Source organism: Oryzias latipes, chromosome 3 (genome assembly GCF_053564925.1).
Source record: "Oryzias latipes strain Hd-rR chromosome 3, Olatipes_Hd-rR_3.1".
NCBI classification, from domain to species: Eukaryota; Metazoa; Chordata; class Actinopteri; order Beloniformes; family Adrianichthyidae; genus Oryzias; species Oryzias latipes.
In genome coordinates, this window is record NC_136239.1 from 41,950,001 (window position 1) to 41,970,594 (window position 20,594).

The 20,594-nt window shown below is 46.0% G+C and overlaps 1 long non-coding RNA gene across 2 annotated transcripts in view; it reads right to left on the reverse strand.

Moving 5' to 3' along the window:
• LOC110014667 (uncharacterized) overlaps positions 1-11,891 on the reverse strand; it is a 24,330-nt gene extending 12,439 nt beyond the window's left edge. The window contains exons 1-3 of one of the 2 annotated variants that reach the window (XR_002289653.3): positions 11,547-11,891; positions 11,346-11,455; positions 8,653-9,570 (exon numbers count right to left, since the gene is read on the reverse strand). This is a non-coding gene — a long non-coding RNA (uncharacterized LOC110014667). Of the gene's footprint in view, positions 1-8,652; positions 9,571-11,345; positions 11,456-11,546 lie in introns of those variants that run through there. The other variant, XR_013654978.1, reaches the window with a different exon arrangement.
• Between the last annotated feature and the right edge of the window lie 8,703 nt (positions 11,892-20,594).

Below are 20,594 nucleotides of genomic sequence, written 5' to 3' on the forward strand. Positions count from 1 at the left end.
CTGCGTGTAGTAGAAGAACAGACAAAGTAAACGCACGAGTTTTTGATCTTATTTCCATTTTCCTTGTGACGCATATATATATAACTTATCAAATTTTGCCAACTTAAAAGAATTACTTCTATTGGTAACAAATAATTAAGTTAAATTTATTCAACCTAATTTCTTACGTCTATAAAACTCAATATTTGTTTATGCAACTCAAATTTACCTTTTTATTTAACTAAATGTCATATTACTCCAATTCAATTAATATTTTTTCCATCCTAATTAATTAAATTTCTTGATCTCTCATATGTCTAAGTTTGAGCCGGCAGATATGCTCATTTTTATAACAAAAAGGACGGGGAAAAAATGCACGTTGCGCACAAATTCATTAAAGAATTTTCCATCATTGTCATTACAACAATAAGCTGTAGTGGTGCTATATAAACTCATCATCCTTTCCTTCACTCTCACTCATGGTGCAGAGAGTTAAGTACAGTAGGACAAAATTACTCAGGAAAACACAGTAAAACAGCTAAACACATTTGGTCAAAAAGCCACACTTAAACCCAAATCCGTCCAGACAGGCAAAGGGAATGGTATCCCACAATCCCTTGCGGTGCCGATCTAACAGCAGCACCAAAGTTACACCTACTTAACTGAATTAATTTGAATGAAAGTAAAATAATTGTATGATAACAATGTGTTATTTTTAAACTGACTTAACAAAAAAAATGATTTATCTTAACTGAAGCAAATAATGAAGTTAGATCATAGTATAAAGTTTCTCTTTCCAACATCCATATGTGGTCTTATCACCCTCTCATGGTGGAAAAAGTATTATCTGAGCTTCTTCATCCACTAAGTCATCTTCAAATGGACACGCCATGCTGCTTCACCTCTCTGAAAATAAACTAACCTTCAACTAAACCTGCTCCAGACCAGGTTATGTTCAGAGCATGAGTTGCTATGGCAACTTGACCTACCCTGAAACATGCCTCTGTTTTTGGAACCGAAAACTGAGGCCGTCTGAGAACCTCAACCCGACCCGTTCCGCGCATCAGCCAATGCCTTCTGTTCCTTTCATGGGGGTTTAATTATGGGGGTTTAAGGGGTTTAAATTCCCACTTTCTGAGGATTTGTCACCTGACAGACACATCAACAGCTGATTCATTTACATTCAGGGCTCTAGACCAAACTTTGACATGGCACGCCTAACTTTTTTTCTCAGGTTCACCAGTTTGGTTGACCGCTCTCCTCACCAACACTGCATTTTATTCAGCACTTTTCCACGGTCACTTTCCTTTTTAATCGATGTCAAGAACAGCATTTAAAATTATAAACGATTAACTTACAAACTGGTAAACATAAAGTCTTGTCTGAAACACAGTTCTACAACAGGGCAGCACGGTGGGGCAGGGGTTAGCGCTCTCTTCTCCTGGTTCAAGTCCCGGCTGGGGGACCTGTACCAGAACATCAATGGGGGGCCTTTCTGTGTGGAGTTTGCACGTTCTCTCCGGCTTCCTCCCACCTTTGAAAAACATGCTTTGGTTTCTCTAAATTGTCCCTAGGTGTGGATGTTAGTGTGCACGGGTGTGTGGTTGTGACTCTGTGACAGACTGGTGATCTGTCCAGGATGTCCCCCGCCATCGCCCATGTGTGACCGGGATAGGCTCCAGCAGCCCTTTGACCATATAAGGGACAAAACGGGTTTAGAAGATGAATGAATGGATGAGATGTGTTACACCTTTTTTTGAGCGCAACATTAAAAAATCTCGTCGACCAAATCGTTGGCACTCTAGAGCTTTGCCTTCAGAGCAGATCTCCGTGGAGAACATGTTCTGCTGTTCTCCGTCTGAGAACCTCAATTAGCGTGAACAAAACCTGTTGTTTACAAGGTTCGGACAATCGGAAAGGTCGCCCAAGGCTGCTGGCATCTACAGGAAACGGATTAGTTGTCACGGTGATGATGGCGGGAGGAAGTGACATAAGATTTGTGCTAGCAGGGAACCGGCCGGGTTCTGGTACAGATCGGGTCGTGACAAGAATAGCTCCAACCCTTCGATCCTTACAGTCAACATTTTGTCTCATCTAGTTCCCTTTGGGTAACCTTTTTTCTCAAACATTTGCATCTCCTGATCTGAGTCTTCTTTCTAGCTAGCATTTAGCGTAGCATTTCTCGTAGCTCTGTCATTACTTATGACAGTTTCCTCTTCTAACCAGGTGTGGAACATTTTCCTTTGGGTTTCTACTCTTGGATTCCTGTTTGGGACGTCCGTCACACCGCTCAGAAGGAGATCTTCCTGTTTGGGTCAGACGTCTTGAGGTATCCCCACAGACTTTTTGCAGACTCTGAAACAAATTCCTCCTCAGCTCAAACTCAAATAAAGAACCTCTCCGTGTTCACAGCCGCTTTTCTGGCCGCTCCTCCACAGCTTCACGCTAAACAAACAGCCGTGCTGCCCTGAATGGGCTTGGACGATTTCCAGAACAAACTCTGAGCTGAACGGGTGAATAAATGTTTAGTATTTGAGCGCAGCTCTGGTTGGAACCTGGATCTGATAAGCGCCGCGCTGCTGCTGCTGCAGTGAGGGTTCCTGCACTCCTTCTCTGTTAATAATTCACTGCATTATGACCAGCGCCTGGTCCTCGCTCCACCGGCTGAACGCCTCATTGCTTCTCCTGCAGGCAGCCGGAGATCCTGCCGCTCCGGTGGAGAACAGGACAGAACGTGGGAAGAATAGTTGGATCCAGAACCAGAAGCTCTGCGGGGCCTCCCGATGCCATCTCACACCTCATCCACGTGTGAGATCACGCCGCCAGGTTTCCACCTCCAAACTGCTCCTCAGCTTCTTCCTGAAAGCCGGATCTTCTTCCCACAAACTGAAGTTAAAGCTTTTCACACAGCGAGGTCTGAACATCTAGACGGACGTCCACCCAGAGGTCTGACTGAGGGTTCTGGTTCCTGGCCTCTGATGCTAATCATAGAGCAGGAAACAACAACAAAACAGAGCTCCTTCAAAATAAAGGCACCAGTTCAAAATATCACAGATACGTGTTAAAGTATGCGGAAGAGAAAAGACAGAAATGCTTCAAATGCAGACGCTCTGCTGGAAGACGAATGGAGAACATCTGAGCCATGGAGGTGGATGGATGAGGAATGGACGAACGAACGGACGGACGGATGGATGGATGTGGAGGCTCAGATATAATAATAATAATAATAATGGATTAGATTTATCTGGTCTTTTCCAGACGCTCAAAGCGCTTACATTGTGTCCATTATTCATTCACTCCTCATTCATACTTGGTGATGGTAGCTACGGTTGTAGCCACAGCTGCCCTGGGGCAGACTGACAGAGGCGTGGCTGCCAGTTCGCCCCTCTGACCATCACTGGGATCATCCATACACATTCACACACCAGTGGAGCCACACTGGAGGCAAGGAGGGTGAAGTGTCTTACCCAAGTACACAACAACATTTTGGCTGGTGGGAGCGGGGAATCGAACCGCCAACCCTTCGATCATTGGACAACCTGCTCAACCGCCCGAGCCACTGTCGCCCAATGGATATGATGGGGTTTCACATGCGATGGGATGATGGGACTGTTTGGTGAATTCAGGAATTGGGTTTTGAAGACATGGCGTTGCCGCCGTTGAGGTCATGAGGCAGTTTTCTCTGCCGCCGTTTGCTGTCCTGCAGCTTCTTCTGAGGGAGTTTTGGTGCTTTTCTTCTTCTGTGGTTTGTGTTCAGGCTCGGGGTGGGGGTGTTCCAGCAGGAATGATGAAGTCGTATTTACATTTTAGAGTGACCCAGAGAACAATACCCCCAGATCCCAGACCGTGGACAACAATGAGGGCCCCCCCCCTGGAACCACAAACTGTAGCAGAAGAAACTCAGACTTTAGCAGAAGCAGCTTCCCTTAAACTAAATAAAACCTTTCTGTGCGCCTCCTTCCTCTTCGTGGGAACTCGGTTTGAGACAAACTGCTTACTCATGACCGATCTACCGCAGTGACCTGTCAGCCCCGCGGCATGCTGGGAGGCCTGCAGGCCCTCTGTGCTTCTTCATTTGTGAGCAGACATTTGGTCGCTCTGCATTCTAGTCTGCAGAACCAAAAAACCCAGAGAGCTGACTGTGGGAGGAGCCAGGTGAGGAGGCGGGGCTTGATTCAATTGAATTCAATTTTATTTCTGTAGCCCAATATTTACAACAAAGTCGACTCAATGGGCTTCATACTGGTAGTTGTGTAATAAACATGAATCACAAAGAACATAAAGTCATGGAATTCCATAGGGAGTGAATTAAACTAAACTAAACTGGTCATCCCTGTCCTCAGACCCTCCTCCTCTGTAAGGAAAAACTCCTGAAAAAAAGTAACAGATTCTGGGGAAAAAGAAGAAACCTCAGGGGTGTGGTGTCAATGCAGCACCTAAAGTATCGCGGTTTTGATTCTAAAACCTGTCGACACGTAAAAACAGCGTCACGTCAGTCAAGGGGAGGGGAGGCGGGACATGTCCGGCATCCAGAAGCTCATTGGCTACCGAATAACTTTGAGTCTTACGTCAACAGACCAGTTTAGAAGGCTAGTTTTTCAAATCTTTTATTATATCAAACGATCAAACTTGTACTTAATGTAACCGGAGGACGTCAGCACAGTCAGATGAGCTACAAACAGCAGCTGCTCGTGAAAAAAATGTTAGAAAGTAAGATGATGCATGAAAAACTATCGGCATTTGTTGTAAACAATGTTCTCCTGTGTTAGCCATGCTAGCTAGCTCAATGCTAGCGGCGTTTCCGGCTCATTTCAGGACTCTTACGGATTACACAACATCGATTTTTGACGACAGAGTCAGGATCGGTCATGTCAAATCTGGGAATAATTGCCCGTGAATTGTCATTAGGATTTGTCAAATATTTTTTTCAAGAAGTACATTAATGTATAACCTATAAGGGTTCTCAACATTTCCTTAGGGATTACAGAATCAGAGCAGAGAAAATTGTAGTAGACCAGCAAAAACATGCTTAGTATGATTTTATTCCACTTAAAATTATTCTACAAATAAACATCCATAGAAAGATTAGTTATTTTTAAATTAGGTGGTTAGGGTTAGCTTCTGCAACGTCCCTCCTCCCCTCCCCTTGACTGATGTGTCGCTGATTTTACGTGTCGACAAGTTTTTGAAATCAAAACCGCAAGAAACAAAAGTGCAACTTAAAACGACAATTTCAGAATGATGAAAAACAAATCAGCAGCTGAGAAATAGGATTATGCTTTGGGTTAGAGCTTCTGGTTGCAAATTCTGAGTTTTGGTTCTCAATTTATGCATTTTGATTCACGGATTTGGGGTTTTGATGCGTAATGCTTTAGGCGCTGCATTGACACCATACCTCAGGGGGGGTCCACATGAAGGAGGGATCCCCCCCCAGGACGGACAGGCCATGTACCAGATTTCCTAGAGAGGATTAGCTTATCTAACTCTACAACTACATGTTTGACGCCAACAGACTGAATAAACTCATTAGGAAAGCAGGGTCTGTCATTGGCCTCAAGCCTGCCAAGCTGGAAGAGGTGGTTGGGGACAGACTACTGGCTAAACTGGGGACCATCATGGACAATCCTTCCCATCCCCTCTTCAGGGAGGTGGACAACCTGAGAAGCAGTTTCAGTGGCAGGATCATACACCCTCGCTGTGCCAGAGAACGATACAGGAAGTCATTCCTGCCATCAGCCATTAGACTCCACAACTCATCTGGCAGACTCGGATGTACATGAAAATTCTAGTTTCTAGTCACAGACTACACTTTTCAAATTGTATTTTACTCAATTTTTGTCCTGTTCTACTCTCTGTATTTTTTGTGTCTGTGTTTGTCTTTACCCCCCCCCCCCCCCTTTCCTTAGTGCTGCTACTGCAACTAAATTTCCCTTCGGGGATTAATAAAGTTCTTCTTGAATTCTTGAATTCTTGAATTGAATAGTCCAGCAGACGATGGAATTGGGGGACAGCTGGGGGCTCCAGACAAGGCAGAGGGGGGGTCCACAGCCAGGTGTGGGAGCAGAGAGGAGGAACACGGTCAGGAACAGGAGCGGTTTTGATCTTTAGCAGAAGTGTGTTCTTGTCATCTCAGAGCGGTTAGCACAGAATTCTTCCTATGTGACCACAAATGGTCAGATGGGGGCGGGAACCGAAGCGGCCACGCATCTGTCCATTGATCCACCAAAGCTTCAAAAGAACAGGTCCAAAGATCGGCTGATGTCTTCTGTGGATCTGTGGTTCCTGGTGCTGGTACTGAGCCGCCATCAGGATTTGGTCCACGTGGGGGGGGGGGGGGGGGGGGGGGGGGGCTGGAACCTGGACAGGTTGGTGGTGAAGCGCAGACTTTGGCTTCGAGCTGGGTCAGCTCTTAAAGGTCCCACCAGTAGATAAATAGAACTTTTACTGATCTCATGACGGGACATCGAGGAACTCGATTCGTTACCGTAGCTCAAAACAAACAAACCGGTCGACCCATGATCGTAAGATTGCAGGTTCGATTCCCGCCTTGCACGCCCATGAGTTGAAGTGTCCTTGGGCAAGACACTGAACCCCACCTTGCCTCTGGTGGTAGGCAGGCGCCTGTGTTTGGCAGCAGAGCCACCACCAGTGTGTGAATGGGTCTGTGACTGTAAAGCGCCTTGTCCTTGTAGGAAGAAAGGCGCTATATAAGTATTCGCCATTTACCAAACAAAAACGAGACGACAATAAACAGCCCTACGTGTCCAGGGTCCATGCGGTGTTGCTTTAATCCGCTTTCTTCGGTCTGTGGATTAGCAGAACCTTTCAAGAACCCAGTCAGAGGATGATCAACAACCTACAAGGCCTGACGTGGTACTGGTTGGGTTCTGACAGGTCAAAGTCAAGCTTTCAACTCCAGAACCTCACCTTCCGGACGCAAACATGCTGCAGTTCCTGCATCCAAGGAGGCAGAAGAGCAGCAGAACCTCTGACGTTCCACGTGAAGAAACCAGGCCGGACCAACCAATGAGAGCCTGGAGAGCAAAATGTGGGTCGAAGAGTACAGAACTGAACCAGGGGTCAGGATTTCTCTTAAACTGCGCTTCAACATGGAAGTACACGGAGCCGTTAAAAGACAAACCGCAGAACTTTGCTCTTTTTCTTTTGCTTCCTCTTGTGGTTTTACACTTTTAGACGTTTAGCTGCTAAAAGTGTTTTATCTTTTATTTTGAAAAGAAACAAATTTCAAACTGAAATAATGAGGCAGTTCTGGAGGAGGAGGATGTGTTTCTCTGACAGAACCGTTTGGTCTTTGTGGGTTCTGGTTCGGAATGATGTTTGGTGATGTTTCTGGTCGACTAAAGGTCTCTTTGTTCTTTCTGTCGTGAACGTTGAATGGAGAATCGCTGACTCAGCGGTGACTCTGCTCCTCTTCATGAAGTGTGAATGATGACTTTGCACAACAAACCCCTCCTTCTAATGGTTCTCTCTGGTTCTCCTCCTCCTCCCTTTTCTCCAGTAAAAGCCTGGAGATCAAGGTTCTGAGGGCGTTAAACTTCAGCGCGCCTCCTGGCTGCTCCGCACTGTGACCTCGGAGGAGCAGGAGAGCACCTCCTCATGTGTGCGGGTGTGATTCCCACAGTTGTCTGATGTTCCTTCTTGGAAAACGTCGACTTTTGACTCTAAAATGAGTCACTTGCAGAGTTGACTCAGGGAGGGGCAATCATAAACTACCCCTGCTCCCCCAGCCATGTCTAGGTGAGTGCTCAGTGCCCCCGCTGTGTTTGTCTAAGCAGATCCAAAGCCAACAGAGGCTGTCAGGGGTGGGGGGTCAAGCAGGGAAGGGTCAGAGTCCAAGGGCTTCCCGGATGAACGACTATCTGGTTGTTTAAGCTCCGGACCTCTGGCGAATCACTGAGACAAAGACGGGAGGCGTGGCCAAACTGTGGGGGCACTTTAGGGTGGGGGGTGACTGTAACGGTTCGACCTCATGCAGCCGTTCAAAATCTGTTTTTTTACTTCAAACGACTTTTTTTTATCTTCCCTCAAAATCCAACGACTGAAAGAAAACGATTTTAAATGTACAAACTGTCACCACAGCAACCAGAAAAATGGACACAAATCACCCATGCTGGCAACATCTGCAGCTTCTGCAACTTCTGCAACATCTGCAGCTTGTGCAACTTCTGCAACATCTGTAACTTCTGTAGCATGTGCAACATCTGCAGCTTCTGCAACTTCTGCAACGTCTGCAGCTTCTGCAACTTCTGTAACATCTGCAATTTTTGCAACATCTGCAACTATTGCAGTGTCTGCATGGAAACATGCCAGCATGAGTGTGGCACAGCAAAGCGAGGTCTTACAGCAAAACATCAGAGGGTTAGTTAAAACTAATCATTCAATGGTCTGAAGATAGAAACGTCTGATTCGTGTTTTATCTCTGGTCTACCAGAAGCTGAAGCTGAAGCTGAATGATGAAGATTATTTACTTATCCCTTGTGCTATCATAGATTACCCCCCCCCCCCTTCCATTGAGGTGTTCTCCCTACCATGACAAAGGTGGATAAAGGTGGAAAGATTTCATGTAATCCATGGACACCAGTGAAGATCACAAATCACTGAAGAAAAAAGGTTCAGAGCACTGTCTAGTGGGTCTAGATGACCCAACTCCCAATGTTAAAGTGCATAGGATAATACAAGGGTTACAGAAACAGCAAATTAGCTGCAAATAAAGAAAAATTGGCAAACTCTGCGGCAAATAAAACAAAAAGGAGACTTAGTGCAAAGTTGCCTTAAACTGTGTTTTTAATACAACTGAGGACTTAGGAATGACTAAAATGCAGCAATAAGCTAAATCTGAAACACAGTCTTTAATAGAAACAGAATAGAAGCTTTGTTGTAATGACGTTTAAAAACAGTTCAGGCACATCAATAGAACCAGCAATTAGAAGCAGATATAGATGAACTAGATCAGCTCTGAGAGCAGAGAATGTGCAACACCAAAAATGAAGTGAATTCAAATCCTTTCCTCAAAGTTTGACTCGGCGCTCCGCTCCTAAAGTCATCTCTGTCACCGAATGTTTTTAGCTTTCCAGGAACTTAAAGATTCAGGAGAATTTACAGCTTTTTGTGTTCAGGTTTAATAAAAATTTAACAACTTAAACAAACTTAAGAAAACCCAAAACGGCCAAATGACCAGACAGAGGAAACCAGAACCGCTGAGGCAGCTGAAAGACTGTCAAACCATCAGAACCAGAAGATCAGAATCCTGTGACGGACACAGTCAGAGATGAAAAAAACTGTCAACGTGTCGTCTGTCTGTCGATATCTTTCCTGATTGACATCGGTGTGTTATTCTGGACAAACAGGAAGTGTTCCTGACCGGTGACGGTCCGGGTTTCCTGAACAGAATCACCAATCACCACGCCATCCTTCAGCTGTCCATCAGTGCGTGGCGTGCAGTGGCGTGAAAGTTCCATGAATGTGAAGCAGTCTTTCATGGCGGTGGAGCCTCAGTATGTTTGAAACGCCCTCTAGTGGTTTCCCGGTGAACTAACCTGGCTCCAGTTGGTTCCATTTTTAGAATCAGCCCTAAAATGAAAGGATAGGTTTCTCAGCGAAGCATGTTCATTTTTGGCTCATTGGAGGGACGAAAACGCCCACACTGCCACCTAGTGCTGGGAGTTTCAGGATTTTTTTCCTCGAAAACCAGCGGCTTGAGTTTCTGCAGGACATGTTTCACAGAGAGAAAGAGGTTGAAAGTCAGAGTCCTCCGGGACTCCGGGTTAGGAGGAAACACTTTAAAACTGCGTTTGGGTCGGATCCAAAGCGGGATCGCGGCTGACAGGTTGGACCTTTTCCCTCAGTCTGGACTTCCAGGGTTTGGGTGCAGCTTCGTTGCCTTCTGTCACCCTGCACGTCTTCCTTGCGAAGAGTTAACAGCAGTGAAGGCGCTGCTGCTCTGCGTACATGTGTGTTTGTGTGTCGACTGCTCTCCGCTGTGATTGATGGCATTGTTTAAAGCCAGGGAGGCTTTGGAAAGCTTTGCCATTGTTTCAGCTCTTGGCAGGGAGGCTTCTCAAGAAAAACAAAAGTGTGGAGGAGGAGGACGAGCGAATATCAAGAATTAGAAAGCAAAACAAAACTTGTCCTCACATTCTAGAGGCCAAGTCCGAGCCTGTGATGCTGAAAATGATCGTCGTCTGCTGAGACCAGACGGTGCAGAAACTAGACCCCCACGTCTCCTCATGCCGCCACCGACCAGACCACAGCTATCTGTGCCCACCCCACCCAGCCGGGGAAGAGACCGAGCAGGAGAAACAAAACACACACCAGGAATGTACCAACACACAAACATGGCGTCCGCCCAGGCCTGCACTGTTATTCTTTACAAGATGTTTGGGGCCCGGTTCTGGTCGCCTGGCCCGACACAAACCACAGGATTCCTGCCACAGAGCCTCAGGGAATGTTTTGTTGTGTTCTGTGTGTCCAGTACATGAACACATCAGGGGATGGGGAGTGGGGGCGGCCCCCGGAGGCCTCGTCAGCATCAGCCGAGCTGTTTCCTGCGCCTTCAGTTCCCTCAGGTGGATGAGTCCTGCCACCTGGCCCGCTTTCAAAGCCTGCAGTCATCTGCAGAACATGGCCTTCACTCTCCCAGAACCAACCGTGCAGCTGTGCCAAGAGTCTGCAGCAGCTGCGCCAGGCGTCTGCAGCAGCTGCGCCAGGCGTCTGCAGCAGCTGCGCCAAGAGTCTGCAGCAGCTGCGCCAGGCGTCTGCAGCAGCTGTGCCAGGGGTCTGCAGAAGCTGACATTTATGTATGTTTGTATATATATATATATATATAAATATATAAAACTATGACTAACCAGCCCCATTTCTAGCTATAAATAACTATAGTGAAGTACAACTACAACTTACCATAACTATTAGTTACCACAAAACTAATAACAAACTATGACTTTAACTAACCATAACAATTAAAAATCACAACTTGCATAACTATTGACAGTATCTGCCCTATCTACCCCAACTGACCACAACTACACCATACTATAGGTAACCATAACTAACTGTAAATAACTGTAACTAATCTCTTGAAAAGAAGATAAAGAAAAAAACGTAACAGCTTTAAAGAACCAATCAGAACAGCAGGTGAAATCGTGGCACAAACAGGAAATGGAAGAAGAGGATCTGTGTCACAGTCAGGCAGCAGTGATGATGCTCAGCCAGAACTGAACCCGGAGACTACTAACAACTGTGTGATCAGCTGAAGGACAAAACCCGGTTCTGGACTTCTTCATGGAGTCGTGTCTCTGAACCGGTTCAGGCTGCTGAACAACACGTCACGTCACTTTCACACAAACCTCTGCAGAGGACGGCATCTGTCAGAGGAGAAACCGGACCGGAGTGATTCAGTGAAGCTCTTCCTCCCCCAGATCCGTCCATGTGAGCGTTCGTGTGGCGAGCAGACGACCTAATTGGAGACAGGTGAATAATTGGTGGATTAAGGCACGCCCTCTGTCTGGATTGGCTGGGTGTGGAAGAACGAAGTTAAGTGTGATTACCTGCTCATTACGCTCACAAATCCCCCCGCGGTGTGTTTAGGCTTATCCCGGCTCGCTGAGCTTTATCCTGGATTCCTGCTGGTTCCCCACCGCCAGACAGCGCCACCGCCGTCGCTAGGAAACAAAACAGGAGGCTGGACCCCCCCCCCCCCAGATCCTCGGGTTGGATGCAAAAACACGACGGCCAACAGGAACCCCCTATCCTCCATCGCGGGGTACACCTGCTGGACAGCTGATCTTTGTCTGCAGGTAGATCCTGCTCTGCCGTCTGCAGATGCGACTCAGAACCGTGCAGTTTGTCACGTTTGCTTCTGATACCAGCAGAGGGTTTAACCCCCCCCCCCCCCCCCCATCAACAGTTTACATACATTACTGCAAACAGAAACAACTGACCTGAAGTAGAAACGCATCAGAAAATGAGGATCCTGTAAGGAACGTGTGAAGAATCATGTATGACAGATGATCCTGGAGGATCAACCATCTGCTGTGGATAAACGATGAACCTTTTCTGATGTGGTTATGAAATAGAAACACCTTCACGGTCACTCCAGCTTCAACATGGAGTCTGTGAGGACACGACACGTTCTGGAGTCCAAACATGAACCTAACGGTTTCATGTTCATGAAACAGAAGATCATCTGAACTCCAGACGAACACGCTGGAGATGATTGACGTTCATGGAGGATCATCGAATGGAACCAGGTGAAGAAAACGAGCAGAACGGAGAACCAACCAAAGACAGAACCCTCCAATAGAAAACACACGTGTGTTCAAACACACATGTAAATGATGTGTAAATTCTAACACACTCGGGTCACTGCGAAAGATCTTAGCACATCAAATTGAATCAGTTAGTTCAAAAGGGGCCCAAGTCCACAATCTTTCAAAATAGAGATATTATATATTCTATGGTCTTCAAGGGAAAAGCTATCTGATTATGTGCAAAAAAGTCCCAAGTCTGTTGTAATGTATTGACTATGCTTGACATTTAAAATGCATTAATGCTAAATTCCTGGTCTTGGGCCTCTCTTGCATGGGTTTAGCTTTATCCCATAGATGGCAGCACTAGTTATCCAATATGGCAGCACCCCTGTTTAATTCAAGAAGGGCCCAAGTCCAGAGACTTTAGTTTGCTAGCCCTCTGAAGTTATAAAAGTGAGGAGCTTCATATTATAGCATTTGGAAGCTATGAACTGGAGCTAAATCTGGGTAAAGTATGAATCATTTGGTGCAGCCTCCCTTTAAGCTATGCAATTAAAATCATTTCCTGGAAAAACAAACCTCTTGGACTTGGGCCCCTTTTGAACTAACCGATTCAATTGTAAAAAGGTGTGGAGGAGGAGAAGTCAGGTTTCATCCGTAACGGTTCTGACCCGTAGTCCAGTCCTGCAGAAACGCTCTGTGGTTGTTGTCGGATCGGCACACTGAACGTGGTCATGATATCAGAACTCTGAATATGGGATGGTTCAGTACGGACCCCCCCCATCACATCAGATGTTTAGTAAATTCTTGGTGGACTTGAACACCTTTTAGCCCCTCCCCTTCAGGGAGGATCAGGCTCTGACACGTGGCGGCGATCCTCTGAGGACGTGACTCGGGTCAGGTGACCGACAGATGTCTAAAGGTTTCGTGTTCAGAAGTGGGTTTCCTTCAGAGGGTCACCAGTTACGTAAAAAGCTTCACGCGACCCCCCCCCCCCCCCCCCCCCCCCCCGCCCCAAGTCGGGAGGATCCACAGAGTCCATTTCTGCTGATTATCGGTGAAAACTTTGTCCCGGGTTGAGTTTTCTGTGCCACCATCAGGCAGACCAGGACTCTGAGGGGAACATGTCAGCATCCACCGGTCAAAGGAAGCAACCACCCAGAAAACCATCATTACATCACAGATGTTTGCTCAATGGCACTACGACTGTGGAAAAAGGCAGTTTAACCCTAAATCCACAGATTAAAAACAGCTAACCAGAGCAGACTCTGGGCCCGCTTCATTTGTCAGACTGGCATCAGTGTTTCTCCAGACAAAAACACAGAAAACATCAGAGGTTCTGCTGGTTCTGCTGGTTCTGCTCAGGCGCACAGCAACAAGTAAACTGTAAACGCAGAACGTCTTGAAGTGGAGAAGAAGAACAACAGTTGAGTCTGGCGTCTGACGGACAGACAGACGAGGAATTCCTGCTTTTTCATTCCTGTTCTCACACAGACATAAACAAACATCACAGCAGAAACCACGACCCAAACCCGGCGAGGTTCTGACAGAGCAAGGCACCAACCTCACCTGATGTTTCAGCTCGTTAGGAGAACTGAAGACATCCCAGACTCCCATTGGATGAACGATGGACAATAATGGGAAACGCAGATAAATCCAGTCCTTTGTTTTTATTGTTGATATTTTTGCCTCACTCACTCAATGTGTTCCTCTCAGACCCAAACCAGTCCAGAAACCCCCGATTACCAAGTCTGGTTTGATTGAAAGTTCTTCCTAATGTCTTGGTTCTTAAAGCATTTTGGCATGATAGAAGTGTGTCAGCTGGTAATGGACCAGGACCAGACCTGGATCAGACCAGATCCAGACATGATTTAGACCAGGACCAGACCTGGATCAGACCAGAACCGGACATGATTTAAACCAGGACCAGACCTGGATCAGACCAGAACTGGACATGATTTAGACCAGAACCAGACCTGGATCAGACCAGATCCAGACATGATTTAGACCAGGACCAGACCTGGATCAGACCAGATCTAGACATGATTTAGACCAGGACCAGACCTGGATCAGACCAGATCCAGACATGATTTAGACCAGGACCAGACCTGGATCAGACCAGAACTGGACATGATTTAGACCAGGACCAGACCTGGATCAGACCAGATCCAGACATGATTTAGACCAGGACCAGACCTGGATCAGACCAAGTACCGGACATGATTTAAACCAGGACCAGACCTGGATCAGACCAGATCCAGACATGATTTAGACCAGGACCAGACCTGGATCAGACCAGATCCAGACATGATTTAGACCAGGACCAGACCTGGATCATACTAGAACCAAATCTTTGCGGTTGAATCCTTTCCTCCTGATGACGTTTCTCTGTTTTGTTGACAGAAATGGAATGAAACTACTTTGAAACTCCTTCGTTCTGTGATTGGTTCCGTTTGTTTACATTCTTTGGTACCATGATCATGAATTAGTCTGTTTTTAAACATGTTGCTGACCGTCTGAGCACAGCCGCAGTTTAGGATGTTTGAACTCTCGGTTTGCATCATTTCTAAAACCCAAAGTCCTGAATTTGGTGTGAAAACGAGATACAGGATTTCCAAAATGTTGCGACGGCGCAGTCCTGCAGAGTTAATCACAGCGCTTCATTCATCACACACCCACTGGCTGCACGCGGCGTGATGGGACAGGATCTGCCGCTGACAGGCTCACCTTTCAACACCCACACTGTTTACAGAGACACATCTAGAGAAGCGCTGCCACGGGCGCTGAACCCCTTCAACCGGTCTCCCCAGGACTGACCTCCTGAGCTGACTGGAGCTGCAGCCACAGCAAAGACACTCATCAACAAAGCCAGCAAAAGCTGGGGAAGCTCTTCAGGCTGTCCGTTCTCTCCCTGGGACCAACGGGGACACACTTCCTATTTGAAGCTGGTTTAAAAGCAAAACTGGAACCAAGTCCTGTCACTGTTTAACCACTAGGGAACATTTTACAAACTCAGACTGTTTTCATTTAAAGATCAAATGGTCTGAAGCTGACGGTCTGATTCTGAACGTTTTCATCTCCTGTTTTTCCTCGTCATCATTTTTTGTGATTAAAGTTTGGTCAAAATGGGGCGTAGCCTTATGACTAACATGTCACCGTGGAAACCTCACCTCTAAAGCGCCCTGGGTGGGCGTGTTCTAATGACTCACAGACATGTTTGGCACACCCATTAGCAGAAAAAGTAAAAGGTTTGGTGATGTCATTTCCTGTTGAAGTCAGGTCAAAACAAACTAAAGAGTGCTGTCACCTCTGTCCATGTACAGATCAAATCTGACAGGCATTTAACCCTTGTGCTATCTTAGATGACCCCCCCCCCCTCCATTGAGGTGTTCTCCCTACCATGACAAAGGTGGATAAAGGTGGAAAGATTTCATGTAATCCATGTACACCAGTGAAGATCACAAATCATTGAAGAAAAAAGGTTCAGAGCACTGTCTAGTGGGTCTAGATGACCCACTCCCAATGTTAAAGTGCCTAGGATAGCACAAGGGTTACCAGAAAACTTATTAAAGTAGTAGATTTAAAATTCAGTCAGAGGGATTCAGTCGATCACAGACAATCTACTGCTTCAATGGAATCAACCCGCATGAATACAAATCCACCCAACTGATAAAATAGTATAATTATTTCCTCAATTATCTTTAACTAAAGAATTTTAGGACTTTTTAACAAACGCATGTGTTGATTTTGTGCCATGGCCCTTTCAACCCCCCCATGGAGAAACCTCTAGAACAGAAACTGGGCTGCAGGTGGATCTGTGACAAAAAGAAAAACAACCAAAAACTGGACGTGCACGTCTACGGGGGTCGAACAGATGCTGATACGGCGGTTTTCAGCGCGGGATGCTGAGCTGATAACTGATGGTCAATACGCTGCACTTTAGCCTCGCAAATACTGGTGAGTTCTGGAGGGGGGGGCTCTGGAACGTGTCAGCGAGGAGTGCCGGTGAACAGGTACTGAGAGGAGGCGTGCCTGATACCCATTCCCCACATGCCTGTGGATGACAGCAGCTGGAGGCGGGGACTCCACTGAACCCAATCAATGTTTAGTTGTTAGTGTGTCTGTGTGTGTGTGTGTGTGCGCGTGTGTGACTCTTAAGGTCAGGAATGTTTCTGCCACGCCCACGCTAAGGTGTAAAGTGATACCTGGCAGGTTATTTTTTTACTACTAGTAGCAGTAGTGAAAATAGGATTTTATCAGGAAAAATAAAAAGTTAGGATTTGTGTTTCTTTGCAGATGATTTTGATCAATGTCACATGAGTTCATCAGGCTTAACTCCTGCTGAGTTACATTTCTAATCAAACAAAAACAATAAATGTCATGAAGATTTTCAGCTTCAAATGTTTTTTTCTTAACTATGTCAGTTATTTTCACTTTTGTCTGAGTTTCTTTTAAGCTTTTCTTTTTAGCAGATGTTGAAAATAATTCAGATCCTAATCGTTGATTGTCCAATAAACATTTCTTTTTCACTTTTAAGCATATCTTTTTCCTTATTTAGATAATGTTGCATCTAGCATTTCCTGCTTTTTACATGTAATCATTTAGTAGTCGTGTATTTTTGGTTTTCTGCACATCAGTGCTGAATTAAACGATAACACTTCATGGTTACAACAGATGTGATATGTGATTATGCATGTGTTGGATGAGAGGGATCAAGAGCTTCAGTTTTAAATTGTTTTTACCTCCATTAAAGAGCTTAACTGAGTAATTTGAAGCCCGTTGAGATGACTATTGTTGTAATATTGGGCTATATAAATGCAATTGAATTGAATAAATACTTGTGGCTCTTTTGGTTGAAGGCTGATTCACGGATGACACCTTTTCTTCAGGCTTCAGCTCTGCCAGCAGAAGACGAAGGACGTTTTTAGTGGTTAGCATTCACACGTGTGTGGAGGCCATGCAACAAACTGAAAACCTGTGGGTCAACCCTGTTTTTACCCTATAAGCAGGGACAGGCTCCAGCAAGCCCCAAGACTGCACAAGACTAAGCAGAAGTATGGCTATAGAGAACTGTAATCTCTTTGGCGATAATGTCTACATGTTTTTACCTAATTTCACCCAAACTCTGCCCATTTGCTGACCCCTGTCTTTTAGCTACACACCTGCAGAGACACACACTGAACAGGTTTATTCTCTGTGTTTCTGTCAAATGTTTTTCCTGTGGAAGTCAAGACGAAACTTTAGTTTTTCAGCCAGAGAACATCTGTGCCATTCCATACCATACCATTCAAAAATTATGCCTAACCTCTTCAATTGACCTTTTGATCAACCAGAGGTCACAGGCTTTGACCCCTGAAGTTACCCACTTAATGCCTAACTTAAGAAACTCTGATTCAAACTCAGGCAGCGCTTCAAAATCTTACAGCTTATTGAATCTGTGTAACCCTTGTGCTGTCCTAGGCACTTCAACATTGGGAGTTGGGTCATCTAGACCCACTAGACAGAGCTCTGAACCTTTTTTCTTCAATGATTTGTGATCTTCACTGGTGTCCATGGATTACATGAAATCTTTCCACCTTTATCCACCTTTGTCATGGTAGGGAGAACACGTCAATGGAAGGGGGGGGGGGGGGGTCATCTAAGATAGCACAAGGGTTACCCGATCTCTGATCAGCTCTGGTTTAAAGGTGATGCCTCAAATTTGAGCCACAACGTTGACACAGAGCATCATCATCAAAGAAAACCAACTCAACAGAAAAACTTGGACTTATCCACTGTGTTCAATATAATTCTTTCACCAATTCCAACAACTTTTGTCTTTCTTCAGTGAGAACTTCTATCAGATGCTTTTATCCAGAGTGTGAGTTTAGTTGTCATCTACAGGGACACCATGACCTTAATGATCTGAACCCTTAAGAATTGATTGACAGGCTGTTCAACCAACAAGCAGCAACCAGCTTCCCAGTAACTCGACTGACTGAACTGCGTTTGGCATCATGTACGTCAGCAGAATTTTGCTGTTTCTGAAAAGTCTGTGTGATTTCCTCAAAACCAGATACAAAAATGTTTCCCTTTGCTTCAGTGGACACTAAATTTACAGATATAAAGTAAATTCCCAGTTTCATCAACAACCCTAAAGAAACATATGTGCAAACTAATGTCTCTTCTTACACTTATTCTCTGTTCTTTTTTGTCAAAAAGTTTCACCAGTTTGAGAAAGAACCATAAATGTGACTTAAAAAGCAAAATAAAAGTCCTCATAACGGTTATCACTATCAATAGACCCCACAACTACACACAGACACACACATGCAAACACAGACATAGAGACTCACACACAGAGATCTACACACAGACACAAAACCCCCACAGTTGTTCCTAATAGGACAGACTCAGCTCTAACCCTCTGGTTGAAACGTAACCGTGATAAATTGATGAACCACAGTTGGGATTCGTCGATAATCCCAAATCTGACCAGGATTCCTTTGCATTAGGACTGCTGGTCTCCATTAAGAGTTTGGTTCTAGCGAAGTGATGATTTTACCAGATATGGGTCCCATCAAGGCATAAAAACAGGGATACACACTGACTTTGCAGTGGTGGCTCTGTCTGGACCCCGGACATCATGCGGTCCCCCGTCTGGCCCCTGATTGTGGCCGGTGTGGGCGTGTGGCGGTGTGTCATTTCCAGCGCTAACAGCGTGGTTGCATTGCCGTGGCATTGTTGTCAGTTTTCACTCTGCAGAGCCTGTAGTCGCTGTGTGGCCAAACCGCTGCAGATTTAGAGAATCAGTTAAAACAAGCTAAAAATAATTTGTAAAAATAGTGAAGCAGCTCGCAGTGAAAGCAGATGTTTGTGTTGGAGAGCAGTGTGGGATTGCTCTTGCTGGTCAGCTCTCCTACCCGCCCACGAGTGTGTGTGTGCGTGTGTGTGTGTGTGTGTGTGTGTGTGTGTGGCCGTGCAGGGTGAGTGGACATTCTTGAGGTGGAAATGATCACCATAAGCTTCTTGGTGGTTCTCACAATCACAGCTGAGGTTGGTTGAAGGAGTTGTTGGTGCATGATGGGAGGGGGAACCTGACAGGTAAGACATGTTTTAGCATAAAAACACTGGGGTGGATTATATGTCATCAGGGACTCATGTTAGCCCCAGTAAGGTGGGCAGGTAGCTCTGTGTTAGTATGTAGCCCATCCTCTACCCTCCATGATAAGAGGCTACCATGGCAACCAAACAAGTTCATGGAAAAAGGTGTTCCCAAGTATCAAAAAGGGGGGGAAAAGTCAAATTCTGAATGAGATTCCGCTAACACAAACAGCGCCACCATCAGGCAAAGGGTGGCATCACAGCTTAAAGCTATTATTACTGTCTTCTGTGTTTCTACAAACTGTGGAAACACAGAAATCGTGTTTCATACAACAAACTCCTCCCATTACAAATCCAACGCAGAACTGGCGTGTTTGTGAAGTGAGGAACCAGCATCTTCATGTTTCCATTGACTTTGACGGCTAAGACTCCTCCTGACCCCAGAGCAGGACAGACCGCCTTAGTGAACCGATGTAAAGATGCTCTCCTCCTGGGAAACGGAAGAGCTATGATGATCAGAAACGTAACCCTTGTGCTATCTTAGATGACCCCCCCTTCCATTGCCGTGTTCCCCCTACCATGACAAAGGTGCATAAAGGTGGAAAGATTTCATGTAATCCATGGACACCAGTGAAGATCACAAATCATTGAAGAAAAAAGGTTCAGAGCACTGTCTAGTGGGTCTAGATGACCCAACTCCCAATGTTAAAGTGCCTAGGATAGCACAAGGGTTAAGCTGCTGTGGTCCAGATGCTGGAGAAGTCCTGGACCCGAAAACAAACCAGGGTTTCTGAAAGCGTCCATCATCCGAGCAGAGTGGCTGCAGCTCTCCTCGGCCCAATGCTCGGCCGACGCTCCTCCCCGCTGCGTCGGCTGTAATCCGAGTGAAGCTGATGACACGACGGTCTGCGGTGGTGGAGCCAGAGGCCCGTTAGCGGCGTAGGAACTGCTGGAGTGTGTAAACTCTGAGGTTTGCTGAAACAACAGGCGCGGGTCTGCTGGGAGCCCGGAGTTTGACCGCAGGGAGGTTTTAATGATACTGTCCAGGAGACCATTCAAACCAGAGCCTGGGGGGGTTTCAGTGGGAGGAACAGCAGGTGGGGGGGCAGAGAAGGATGAGCTGAAGGCTCACGTGTAGCGTTCCAGTCAGGTGGAACCGTGATGGACTGGTCCAGCAGATCCTTCACCCGCTCCGTAGGAGTGCCTGGTTTGTGTTTCCGTCCCTGCTGGGATGCTCCGGGAGCTCTGCCATCAAACACACAT